We start from the raw sequence: 12,366 nt of genomic DNA on the forward strand, positions 1-12,366 counted from the left end.
GGCTTTTGCCCCCCCCCAGCACCCCCCCAGCCCCACCTCCGGCCCCCCCAGCCTTCTCCCCACCCCTCCCCAGCTCCCCCAGCCCACCCGCATGGTGACTTGATTTGTTTCGCTTTGTTGGGAGAGTGGAGGATGATAGTTAACATGATTTAACATCATACCTACGTCGTCATCATCATCATCACGATCCATGGGCAGATAGCCGCGTAGGTGTCCACTGCACATTTCGTCATTTGTTTCCACATTCCTCTCTGTCCTGTGCCACTATGCTCAAGCAGTGCCACATCTTTCTGACACCAATCTCTTACGTCGTTGCTGTCCATCCTACATATGTGACCAAATAGTGGCAATTTTTTTCTCATACTGCCTGCATTAGGTCTTCTTCTATGTTGGTCATCACAACATAGACGTAACCTCACCATCTAGTTTAGTTTGTTGTCCTATCCACGTACCTACGATTAGCATGGTTTGCTACATAAGGTGCCAAAGAAGTTCAGCATACATACATTTAACCCAAAAGAAACCAATTGTGAATTAACATCCGCTGTGTTTGCCGCACGGTGCATTCAAAAATAAATAAGGGGTTAAGAGCAGCTCAAAGTTGGATCACAAGATGCCCCGAGAGATTTGAATGTGTAGTTCGTTGTACATTGTAACGCTTGGACTGATGCTTGGGCACACTTGCGCTGGTGCCACATTAAACAATCCCCGTCTGTCGGGGAAATGTCACGACTCGGATTTCAAAGGAAGAAAAGAAAAAAAATCTAATTACATTTCACCCTTCAATGGGAAATCCCACCACGTGCCCTCATTCCCTTGCCACACAGCTCTTCTCCATTCCAACGATTAATTCGAGGCTTCTCTGTCTAGCACGGTTGGCTACGTCCGGTGCGAAAGAAGTTCAACATACAACCCGTCCGAGTCACTCATTCTAAGTGCGGTCGAGTGTCAATTGGAATCTCTTGTTACCACTCATCGCCGGCTCCTGAAAAAAGAGTCATGCCTGAGTCTTTCCTGGGTTAACAAGCATCGTAATAATAATAACAAAAATAACAGTGCAGAGATCTATAGACTCCTTTGTGAGAATGAATACTCCACTGGTGGAGAGATGCACATGGAGACAATGCTGATGCGATAGCGAGACAAGGCTGGCAGCCAGGGCTGTTTTCATTCGTTAGGTAAAGAGCTCGCGATCGCATTTTGCCAAAAAAGTTTTAGTATTGACATTGATGGACTTCCTCAACTTGTGTAAGCATTTCTCCATTATATACCTGGGCACTAAGCCGTTGCAATACAGAATAACAATAGCCCCCTTTGTTGGCTCACTGCTGAATGAAGGCCTCCCCACAATCCTGTCCCTAATGGAGATTGCTTGACCACACAGTGCTACGCTGGTCTGTGTGGGCTGGTGTGTGGACAGCATAAACGGACTGTTTCAAATATCAAGCATCGCTCGCCAATGATGATAGCCAATCGCCTTGGTGGCCGGGGATCAAAGTCAGGTCTGCCCGAGTCATTGGCACAGTGGCGGCTAACCACTGCGCCACCGCCTTTTACATTCATGTCGTGCCTTTAAGGTCCAATACATCACCCCGTTCTCTCAAACTCTGTGAGCTCAAGAGTCTGCGTGGGATGCTGGGTGAGCATTGCCCTCAGTGGGCGGCGATCACGAAGATTTCGGTCCAGCCCTGGGTCTTTCATCGTGAGGATTAATTTGGCCTTGAATCATGTGCCCGCTATTGGCCACGCCAACATATTGACATCTGTGAAAAACAGCTTCACGGCTAGTTGGACTCCTCCAGTATAAATACATATTCTGGTTCTGAACGCGGTCCAATCGATCGTCTGGGTCTCGGTATAGCCAAGGGATCGGTAAACGCGACTCTTGCAAAACTCAGCATCGTCGTCATCGCCATTAATTGCCAGGAATCTTAATGCAACACCCTCTTCAAAGCTGCTGCCGCTGTTGAATCATGCTACATCAATGAGCATAATTACCAAGCTATGGTTACAGGGAGCCCAAAAAATGTATACATTTGCATGTCAAACGGCAGCAAGAGGCAATTGTGCATTCTCACATTCAACGTTTTTAAACGTGAAAGTGATTTCCTGCCCTAATGAGCGTAGATGCGTTGTCCATCTCCCATTTGCAGCCATGAACCAGTGGTGGAAATTCTACATTCCCATGCCGGGAGCAAACTTCATCCACAGGACAACCAACCACTGTTGACTTCCCCATAAAGTGGTAATTGGTATATCATTGAACACTCCGATTAGCACGGTTGGATATGTACAGTGCTAATAAAGTTCAACATACATACATGAACACCAGAGGGATGATTGGCTGGGTCAACGCCCAACCAGGCTTTGAACTCGGAAACTTTCGATCGCGAGCCGCTTGCTCAACCGCTGAGCCACTTGCAATGCCGGTATGCCAGTGGACTTGGGTCACTCTTTGCGAATGAGGCCCTGTCCTTGTCTCTCAACTTCTCGCCCTGGCCAAGCGAAATGACTTGAAACGTACATTGCAGATCATTTGGCTGGGGTGCGCTTGTAGAGAAGACAGCGTCTTAGAGAACATTGGGGCAATGATATATAAATAATATGAACAATAATGAGAATCAACATAGCAATGTGCCTTAACAATAACGTATTCAATTGGTTCATATCACCTGTTACGGGACGTGGATCGGACTCGAATGAGAAGGAGCTGCAAAGTGTCCCAAGTAGAAGAATAATAATTATCTCAGTATTTGCCCATTCTCGATGAGAGAGAACTTATGAGAAGCCCGAGGAAGCACCGCAGACAAGCGGGAAGGCAGCCAGTTGGTGAGCCGGTGCTACCAAGCTCTGCGCTCCGCTGTATGTTCAGATGCGAGCACACGGCACGTTAGCCAACTGCCGTAGTCGGAGGTGCGGGGGAAAGGACAACAACAAATTTGACACAAAAAGCAGTTCCGAAAGAAAATCAAAAATGAGCATTCGCATGGAGGGATACGTGCCGGAAATTACGATGGGAAGCAGGAAGGGGGAAGACGTGGATTGGTGGAGACGTGAAATTCACCAATAACGAAAGCAAAGCGGGCTCTGATGGGACACATCACGAGTGGTGCCGCTGAGGTGGCATTGAACAACATCGATTGAGTCTCCACTTCAAAAAAACACGATCAACATTTCGACGCGTTCATCTGACGTTGCTCGCCGCACGTTGATTTCACAACGGTGCAACGAGACATTTAAAATTCCGATTGTAAAGGCGCGGTAAATCAGAGCCTCTCACGTGAGTGTGTTTCTTCTGCCTTGTGGGCAGCGGTGGTGTCGAGGTTCGCATGGCGCGCTACAAGCCTGGCCACCCGAGTTCGATTCCCGCTCACGGCCAACACCAGTGACGATTATCTGAACCGGTCATCGGCCTCCCCTAGGTCGACTCAGCCTCAAACGAGTACCTGGTGTGGTGTGTAAACATCGCCACTGGGGAGACAAAGGTGGCCTGGCGTGGTGCTGGCCACCCACCCCGTCACGTGCTGTGCTGGCCTTCATAGGTGCTCGCTAACAGCACTTGCCCCAACAGTCTGTTAAGGCTATATGGGGGATCTTTAATTTGTTTCTTCTGACACCGTTCTGTGGAGGCATGCTGAGCGCTCTTACATAACTTCGATGTAAATTCTACACGTGTACCACACATATACCAATGCAGTAGTCCTTCGGTTAAGGGGTTTAATCCGTTCCACGGAAACTACTGTGAAACCGAAATTATTGATGATCGAATTCACTTAGAATTTGAAAAGTAAGTAGAAATCACCGAGTCTGCAAGAGAGCTGTTTCCACTGCCAAAACAGAAAACGCAATGTCAATTAAGCCAGTCGAGGTGTAAACCCTCATAAATGGACTTCGCTTGTTGTCTGAGGGCATGCCTCAGCTCCCTTTACAAGCGCTCTAATTGGCCGAAATTGGGGTGCTTTGAGAGGCGAAAGGTTAACCGAAAACCCGTTAACCCAATGTCACTGTTAACCGAGGGACTACTGTATCAATGCAAATGTTATGCAGGCGCCCGTTCTATATGGGAGAGACTGGCTCCCACTGGAGCAATGCGCAATTCTCCAACATTCACTCCGAGCCTGTCGTGATGGTGTGAGCGCGCAAACCCTCTGGCGCCTTGTTCCCACCTCGACGAGAAAGCCGACACATTGGGGTTGTGTTGTTCCTTTCTCCCCCCTCGTCCACCCATTGCTGGTAATAGAGACATCGGCACGTTCACGGAAAACGCCTCGCAAGTGAACGCTCGTCAAAGGTGAGGTGGCTTGGGTCGCCAGGCAGCTCCTCAGAGGTCAGAGTGCTCAGCCGGCACAGCTGAGGGCACTGGGTTAGAATCCATATCTCAGCTGCGTGCGACTAAAACTGGTTTCATCAAAGCGTAGGGAGTTGATGGTTTTATTCCCCGGTCAATATTGGCTGACATTGAGGCCCGTCGAGACCCATAGACTTGCACAGAGACCCATTGATTAAAATAGACTGAGTTGTGGTTAAAATGGATTCTCAAGCATAGTGAGTTGGTGATCTCAGCTGGGTCAACAATGGCTCGCATAGAGGTCCATCGAGACACATAGACTCACACAGAGACCCGTAGACTCACACAGAGACCCGTAGACTCACACAGAGACCCATATATCCACATAGACTTAGTTGTGGTTAAGCTGGATTCTCACGCGTAGTGAGCTGGTGGTCACTGATGACTTTGTTCCGCACTTAATTGGACACAAGTTCTGAGAATTAAAAAAAATAAGCATAATAATACTGCACGGTTCAATTCTGAAGATCAATAAACAAGAGCTCCACGTACACTCCAATTAATCTGCGAATATTAAACTTTAAAAATGCGCCCGTACGGTAATGAGCAAGGGCTTCAAGGACTGCTTGTGGCCATGATGTCTGCGCCATAACATGGCGCACGGCAATGTGATCCGAGTGAATACTAATTACATAAAAAAATATCTAATTTATAACGGACGGCTGTTAAGCCACCAAAAAACGACAATATCCACGGGAGGTACAAAATTACAATTGCAGATCCGCAGATTTGGAGTGGTGCTGCCGTGCATTTACTTTGCTTGTGTCATTTTCGCTCGCTCGCGCACCGATGCAATTTTGAGAGCGCGTTTACAGGCGCGAGGCCCCCCGCGTAGCCAACTTATTTCTGCTAAGATTCTCCGAGGAAGCGTATTCTGTGTTCGTTCCACCAGCTCTCGGAGGGCAGATGCAACGTGCAAGCAACTCCCCACCCCGTTCGGTCTTGTAACACCTTCAGTGCAGAATACCACTGAATGCACTGCACAGAAACATACGCTTTGTACGTTTCATTTTAATATTTGACTCGGTAATGTCCACTGCTCTTTTTTTATTAGTTTAATTATGGGTAGTGTTAGGATAGATATGTGATGAAATGAAAGAATCATAGGAAGTGCAGAGCATTTGTACTGCGATACGATATGGCTCGCGATAGAAAAAAGGCAGCGTGATACAGTACTGAGAGAAAACGGTAGGGGAGGCACAGCTATTTCCGGCAATGGGATTTTACGTTGATTTTGGGGCAACATTTTTCAGTTTCCGACATACGGAAACTTTGGGTTACGAATCGTTCTTGGGAACTGTAACCCCTTCCATAACCCGGGGACTGCCTGTATAGCAAAATAATGTGGACTCCACCTGTTCCATCTGGATGGGATAGGGGTGGTCCCCCTCGCACACTGGGTTTTCTCCGGGTGCTCCGGTTTCTTGCCACATGTGAACACTCATGAATTGACCGATAACACCTGAACACACATAGAGGCCCGCAGACCTTGGGCAATTGTTGGTGCTGGCTCATCGGTTGGCTCACTTCCCGCTCCCCTGTAGCTCCTCGCTCGCCTGAGTCACACACTCTCTCTACGGTAGTGAGCAACTGCTGCGCATGTTACAGGTTACAATTATTGTAATTACGTTACCATCTCAGCGTGGATGAAAACGTCAGTTGGTCAGAACACATCTGACACCGTGGCATTGCACGAGCATGTATCCCTTATTAAGAAAAGTGAATGAATTATTTCTTTGATGTGAATGATACAACTCATTATCGGTTGACACGCTTTGCTCGAGTCAGAAGCCACTTCATGATCACATTAATATTGTCCGCACTTCTAAATTGTTGCAATGCACATCCACAAGTTATGGTAACTACCTTGCTTATTTTCCAAAACGTGCTAGTCCTGAGGCAAACCCAAGGTAATTTAATTTGTCAGCTCAAACCTTCGTGACAAGATTCGTAACGTTGGTGAAATAAATGGGCAACCCGATCATCTCCGTGTGTGGGGTGTCGACAATTCTCAACTGGATAAAAAAAAAGTGACATTCACGTTACTTTCACATCCATACGGAGAATGTTTAATCGTAGCCAACGGAGTTATATTTTCCACAGGCAATAGTGAAATATGGCTGTGCACTGTTAATAGCATTTGTTTTTTAATTTGACATTTTGGATACAATGCAAGTGAAGTAATTGTGAAATGAGTCAAATCCTGCTTGGAGCCGCAGGCACGCATATTAAATCCAGTGTGACCGCCATGAATCGGCAGGAGTGGATTAGGTTCTTCCTCGACCATAATCCAGTGCCACAAATCGCACTCTCTACGATGCCTTTGAATCTGCGACCACAATCCCCAATTCCGAACCCCAGGGGCTTGTAACAACATCCGGCTTTGGCTGCTGGTTAATCAGTCCCCTCGCAAGCCAGGCTTACTATCGAGGGGTTGCTGCCACCTGCCCTCGTTTTCCCAGCGTCGTCCCCCTTTTCTTTTAAAGTAGCCGTCCTGGGAAATCTACATCTTCCCTAGTTTTGTTTTCAGTTGCGTAATGTCTCTCGCTCTCTCCCCCATATGGGTAATGTCCTGTCTCGGAGACAATCGGTGATCATGGCCTTCCTCCCATTTAGCCCTGTCCATGATATATAACTTTGCAGTCGATATTCCCAGCTGTATTCAATTGTCAAAATGCCTAATGTAACATAACGAGTTACATAATACTGTGATAATGCACCATCATGGGACCGTCCCTTGCCAGTATCAAAATATAAGAGTAGGTTTTACCCTTTCGGGCAATAAAACCTATTCTTATATTTTGATACGGCCAAGGAAGGTCCCATGATGTAGCTGCTTAACCCCGAGCTATAAATGCCCTGATAGTAGCATTGTCTTTGTGCTGTTCGCCTTTTGGCGTCTCTGGTGTGGACCAATCAGTTTCATATACTACCAGAGCATGTTTTTTTGTTTGCAAGTTCACCACAAGTGTGGTTAATGTAGCCATGATTCCTTGCAAAAGGTTTCTGTTTGGTGTTTAAACATCTTCACACCTGTTTTATTGCCAGAAAGGGTAAAACCTATTCTTAAATAATGCCCCACTCAAGACGACGCGTTTGCACACAGTCCTCTTCCATCACTGTGAGATATCCTTCATGCCACGATATCTCAGGGGGTTTTATTTTTTTAGCATTTCAACATTCGGCAAGCGGACGTGCTAGCGTCTCTCTTTCACCGCGGGATCGCCGATCGTGGTGAGAGGCGTCCTAGCGACGAGCCGCATTGCTGCGGAGACCGCAGAGTCAAACCGGGCTCCTCTGTGCCACGCAAAAAACCTGGCACCACGAATCATCTAGGTCCGTAGCACGGGGATCAGGAAGTGCCCGTGCCCAAGTAGCGCATCGTAACGACGGGAGTTGCCACGCAGGAGGAAGCTAAATCCTGCCGTTACCGTACGACAGTCGGAGCGAACGATTGCAATTGACACACCCTTGCACTGTGGCGTCGCGTCGTTCTGTATCACCAAGAGAGAACGGTTTCGCGCAATAGATTATAACAGTACGCGACAGTGCAAATAACTTGTAAGATACGAAAATTCCAGATTAACACCGTTCCCTTAACATAATAAAATGACGATGACCATGACGACGATGGTAATTTTCTGTCGTTGTTTATACCGCCGCCGGATGAAGGTATCCCCAGATGTCGTGTCAGGCATGGGAGGAATTGTTCCACCATACATCACCACGCTGGTCACTGCGGAATGGAGCAGGGGTGGCCCAGCATCGCTGAAGCTATCACTCGCCACCGACGTTAACCGCGGCCAGGAATCAAACTCCTGTCAACGGGCTCGTCGCACCATGCGCCCCAAACCCACTGTTTCTGCTGCTCCCCAACTGTTTACATATGCTGTGCATTAATGTATCAAGCAACTCCTTTCAAAGATGCGGTGTCTCATCCTCTAATCTATAATGTAGCGTATCAAATATTGATTGGTGTGGATTAAATAAAGATTGATTGATAATGGTGGCTTCAGTTTCTCAGGGGTCTGCAGGCTCTGCTTAAGAGCCTTCCGCATCAGAGTACATTGGTGCATGGAACTGATGTAACCACATAATCAGCTGTCTGAGAATGAGAGAGTCAAAGGCAGAGAGGATTTTTCCCTCAAAGCATAAACATGCGCAAAGTGTCCCTATTTGTAATGCCTTCTGTCAAAAGGAAACCGGATTAAAAGCAAATGGCCCGCGCGAGTACACATTGGGAAGGATGCGTATTCACACCCCCGAGATCAACGCGCGCTGTGTCAAACGGCAACGCGTCACATCGAACGCGGTGAGCGGCGTTAAAATGTCGTGCGGAACGAGCGATGGGAGGTTTTTGTCAACTAAGCATTTCTATTTTTTCTCCGACGATGGCCCGCGAGTGGATTGAAATCGTCAAAGCCATGGTGACTGCAACGTGCGGCCCAATCGCAGACCGAAGCAGTTGACTGAATATTTGACTCTCCAAAGACAATTAGATGATTAGACTAAGAAAACGACATTATTCTTTCCACGGTTGATATTAATGCAGAGCAACAATTATAATTTTGCAGAGGTCCCACAGTCGGGCGCAACAGTAACGAGATGTTAACTACCTCGCTTGGTATACAGGAGGTCGTGGGTTCGATCCCGACCCTGACACCTGTTGTATATGATAGAAACATGTTGTTGAGAGTATTTGGCTGTTCTAAATGCCTACATGATGATGAGCCACTTCTATGAGCTGTCATTTGTGGCCAGGCCACTTCTGCAAAAGAGCTCTATAGGTCAGTAGGTCTTACCTGGTTAAACAAAAAAATGCTTAGTTTAGGTAATAGAATCAGGAGTAGTGGAGTGTATCATCACTGTGCGCATGCCTCCTCTCTATTTGTGAATTGGGCATTGTGGTCGTTACATGTTTATCGGGTCCGTCTTGGGTGACCACGGTCACACAACTGACCGGAGAGCGTTTTAATATTTCCGTTTGTGTGTCATCAAGTAAACGCATCTGCCGCTGACATGGTTTGTGCAGTGGATGCGGCCTGACGGCCGTGGCCCCCGCCAGCATCGCGGGAGAGCGAAGCCAAGGAACAGGGACAATGAAACCCGCGGCGCTAAGCGTCGACTCGAGCTCCGCAGGTCGCCTACGAATAGACGCAGGCGATGACTCAACACGCAGACGATGTAAACACGGGCAAAAGGAAATTTGTGTAATACAATTTGAATAACGTATTAATTACTTGGCCCGTGGCAAAAAACCCAACGGCACAGCGTTTCCCTTCTCAATGTGAACTCCCCCCGTGGTTTCACACAACGAGCGATCTATTTTGCAGGAGCGTAGAGGAAGCGCACGCAGCACAAACAGTGGCGTCCACTTAACTACGAAACAAAATATGTTTTACTTTACCAGGTAAGGCCCGTTGAGCTACAGAGGTCTTTTTCGGAAGCGACCTGCCTGTCACAAATGAGAGCTCAATGAAGTGCCTTATGTGGATATTATTTCTTCATTGCAGCCAAATACCCTAAACGCATGTTGATTCTTAATGTGGGAGGAAAAAATCGGAGTGACAATTCACGCGACCACGGGCAGAACGTGCAAAGTCCAAACACACAGGCACCAGGTCGGGATCGAATCCACGACCTCCTGTGTACCAGGCGAGGTAGTTAACATCGGCGTGTTCTACTCCCGTGAGCCACGTAACAGCCGCACGCTGGCATGGCGCGACTTCACCGCGAAGTGCTCCAGTGCGCGGTGTTCCCGAGCAGTTGTTCCACAATGTTAATCAGGGAAAAGGGGTGAGCAAGGCATCGGCGAAATCCGCTCCGGATCCGCGTGCGGCAAGTTTAAGGGCTGCTTCGTGACGTTATTCACATGCGTTGCGGCTCTTGAAATAATGAGGTTTTTTTTTTTAACCCAAAAATATTTCGAGAAAAAATGTCTCTTCTTCTTATTTTGGTTGCCGACGCGTGGCACAGTAACAACCCGATTTAGGCATCCCGCCCCTTTTGCGTCGTTTCCAAAATACGCCGCCACTTCATGATGAACACCGCCACCCGATTTTCGTCGTCTCAACCTTACACACACTCGCGTCGCTGACAGCATCGTCCATCCATGATCGTTATCCGTCGCCTCCACCACCTACCCCGTGAATCGCTTTGATTGACGTCGTTTCGATATTCGTCGTCGCATGCCTGTCAACCTCTTATCAGTGCCCTACCGTATTACAGACCAATTCAGACCCTATTGATCACCCTGTGCTCTTAGAAATCGCAACGTTCATCCTACAAAGTCAATTCACAAGGGAGAAAAACAAACAAATAGACAAAAAAAATTGCCCATATTGAAACGGCTGTATGACGTATGGACCTGAAAACGGAATTTCCCTGTACAAGAATACGGGTAAAGCGTATGGGATGACAGCTACGTCGTCACACCTTTCAGGAACGCACAGCCCCTGCAAGGACGTGGTCACACCACTGCCTGGAGGAAGAAAGGAAAAGGGCTTCAACGAGACCAGGGGTTGGCAACCCAAAACAACAAGAAGAGCCATTTTCTCTTCGAATCCGGTAAAAGACTAAATTGGAGAGCCGTGGTGTATGTGGATACGAGACGGCACTAACATCAAAGCACAATTTTTGTAAGCACCATTTTAAGAACAGCACATGCACACAGTGATTTGCAATTACTGCATCACAATGATTTGTAATTGCCGCATTGCAATGATTTGTTATGCGGCATTACAAACCATTGTCGGTCTCTTAGACGTTCACCATTTATTGAAAATAATTCGGAGGGTTTCTTTTTACTTTGCAATCACCGTGTCGGGAGCCGCGAAACAGTCCTCGAAGAGCTCGCACGCGGCTCCGGATCCGCAGGATTGCCGACAACTGGACTAGAGGGAGCTCTTGAAGAGGCCCTCGCGGGAGAGGACATTTGGTCGTTCTCTACCACGCCGGCCACAGGCGTCTCGGGCGAGACGGGGGAAGATCCAGGCTTTACGCCACCAAACGCAGGCCTGCCGGTCGATCGGTAGCCGCTGCACTGTGGCGCACCCATTTATATTGCTGGGTGGACAGAGAGCACCAGGGGAGGCATTGACTAAGCCTGCCCCACTGTTTGAACTGTGACCTCTGGCTTGCAGGTCCGGTGTACTAGCCGCTGCGACATCGGTCAATCGGGTACAAAGCGAGTTGATCGCGAGCAGTACAATCCATGGACGCCCCGAGAGCGTTTGTTTGCATGTGAGTGAGAAAGAAGCTTATTTAAACTAAAACGTATTTTAACTTCACCAGGTACGGGCCACTGAGCTGTGTAGCTCTTTTTCCTAAACAACCTGGCCAAAAACGATAGCTCAACGAAGTGGCTTATCACGTGGAGATATATAGCAGCCAACTACGCTAAACGCACATCGATTCTAACTGTGGAGCTAAAAACCAGAGGACCCAGAGAAAAATCCACGCGATCACGAGGGGAACATGCAAACTCCAAATATATAGCAGCCGGCATCAGGGAAGCGATCGAACCCACGACCTCCTGTAGACCAGGCGAGGCAGTCAACATTGCGCCACCGTCACGCTCGCGGCATCCGCTCAGAAACCGCATCGTTCATGGTAACGGCAATTACGCACGAACCTTCGCGCACTTGAATTCTCTCTCAAATGACTCAATATGCGCCAACAAATTGCCGGCAAATATAATCACCCCCGACCGACAAGAAAAATCTTTTCATCAGTGCGCGAGAAATGAGTTGCGTTTCACAACGGGTATGAGTGTGGCGGTTTGTAATTGCCAGCGATTTGGGTTTTGAAATTCTGGGTAAAGTGTTATTATAATTATTATCGTTGTCATTGTGGTGTGTACCGGGGAAATCAAATCTGCCAGTCTAATACCGGACTGTTATTGCTAATGCAGCAGGTGGTGTTGACCCACGAGTTACCAAGGGACTTTTTCTCGTACATAATGAAACAAAAAAGACAGAGACTCTTTCTCGCCTTCGGTATTGAAATGCAACGTCGGG

General features: G+C 47.9%; 1 protein-coding gene across 1 annotated transcript in view; it reads right to left on the bottom strand.

The window, feature by feature from the left end:
* The window catches only part of LOC133354416 (substance-P receptor-like), an 82,118-nt gene that overhangs the window by 11,463 nt on the left and 58,289 nt on the right, over window positions 1-12,366 (bottom strand).

The sequence above is a fragment of the Lethenteron reissneri genome, chromosome 47 (assembly GCF_015708825.2).
Source record: "Lethenteron reissneri isolate LAM-NWPU_2019-01 chromosome 47, ASM1570882v1, whole genome shotgun sequence".
NCBI classification, from domain to species: domain Eukaryota; kingdom Metazoa; phylum Chordata; class Hyperoartia; order Petromyzontiformes; family Petromyzontidae; genus Lethenteron; species Lethenteron reissneri.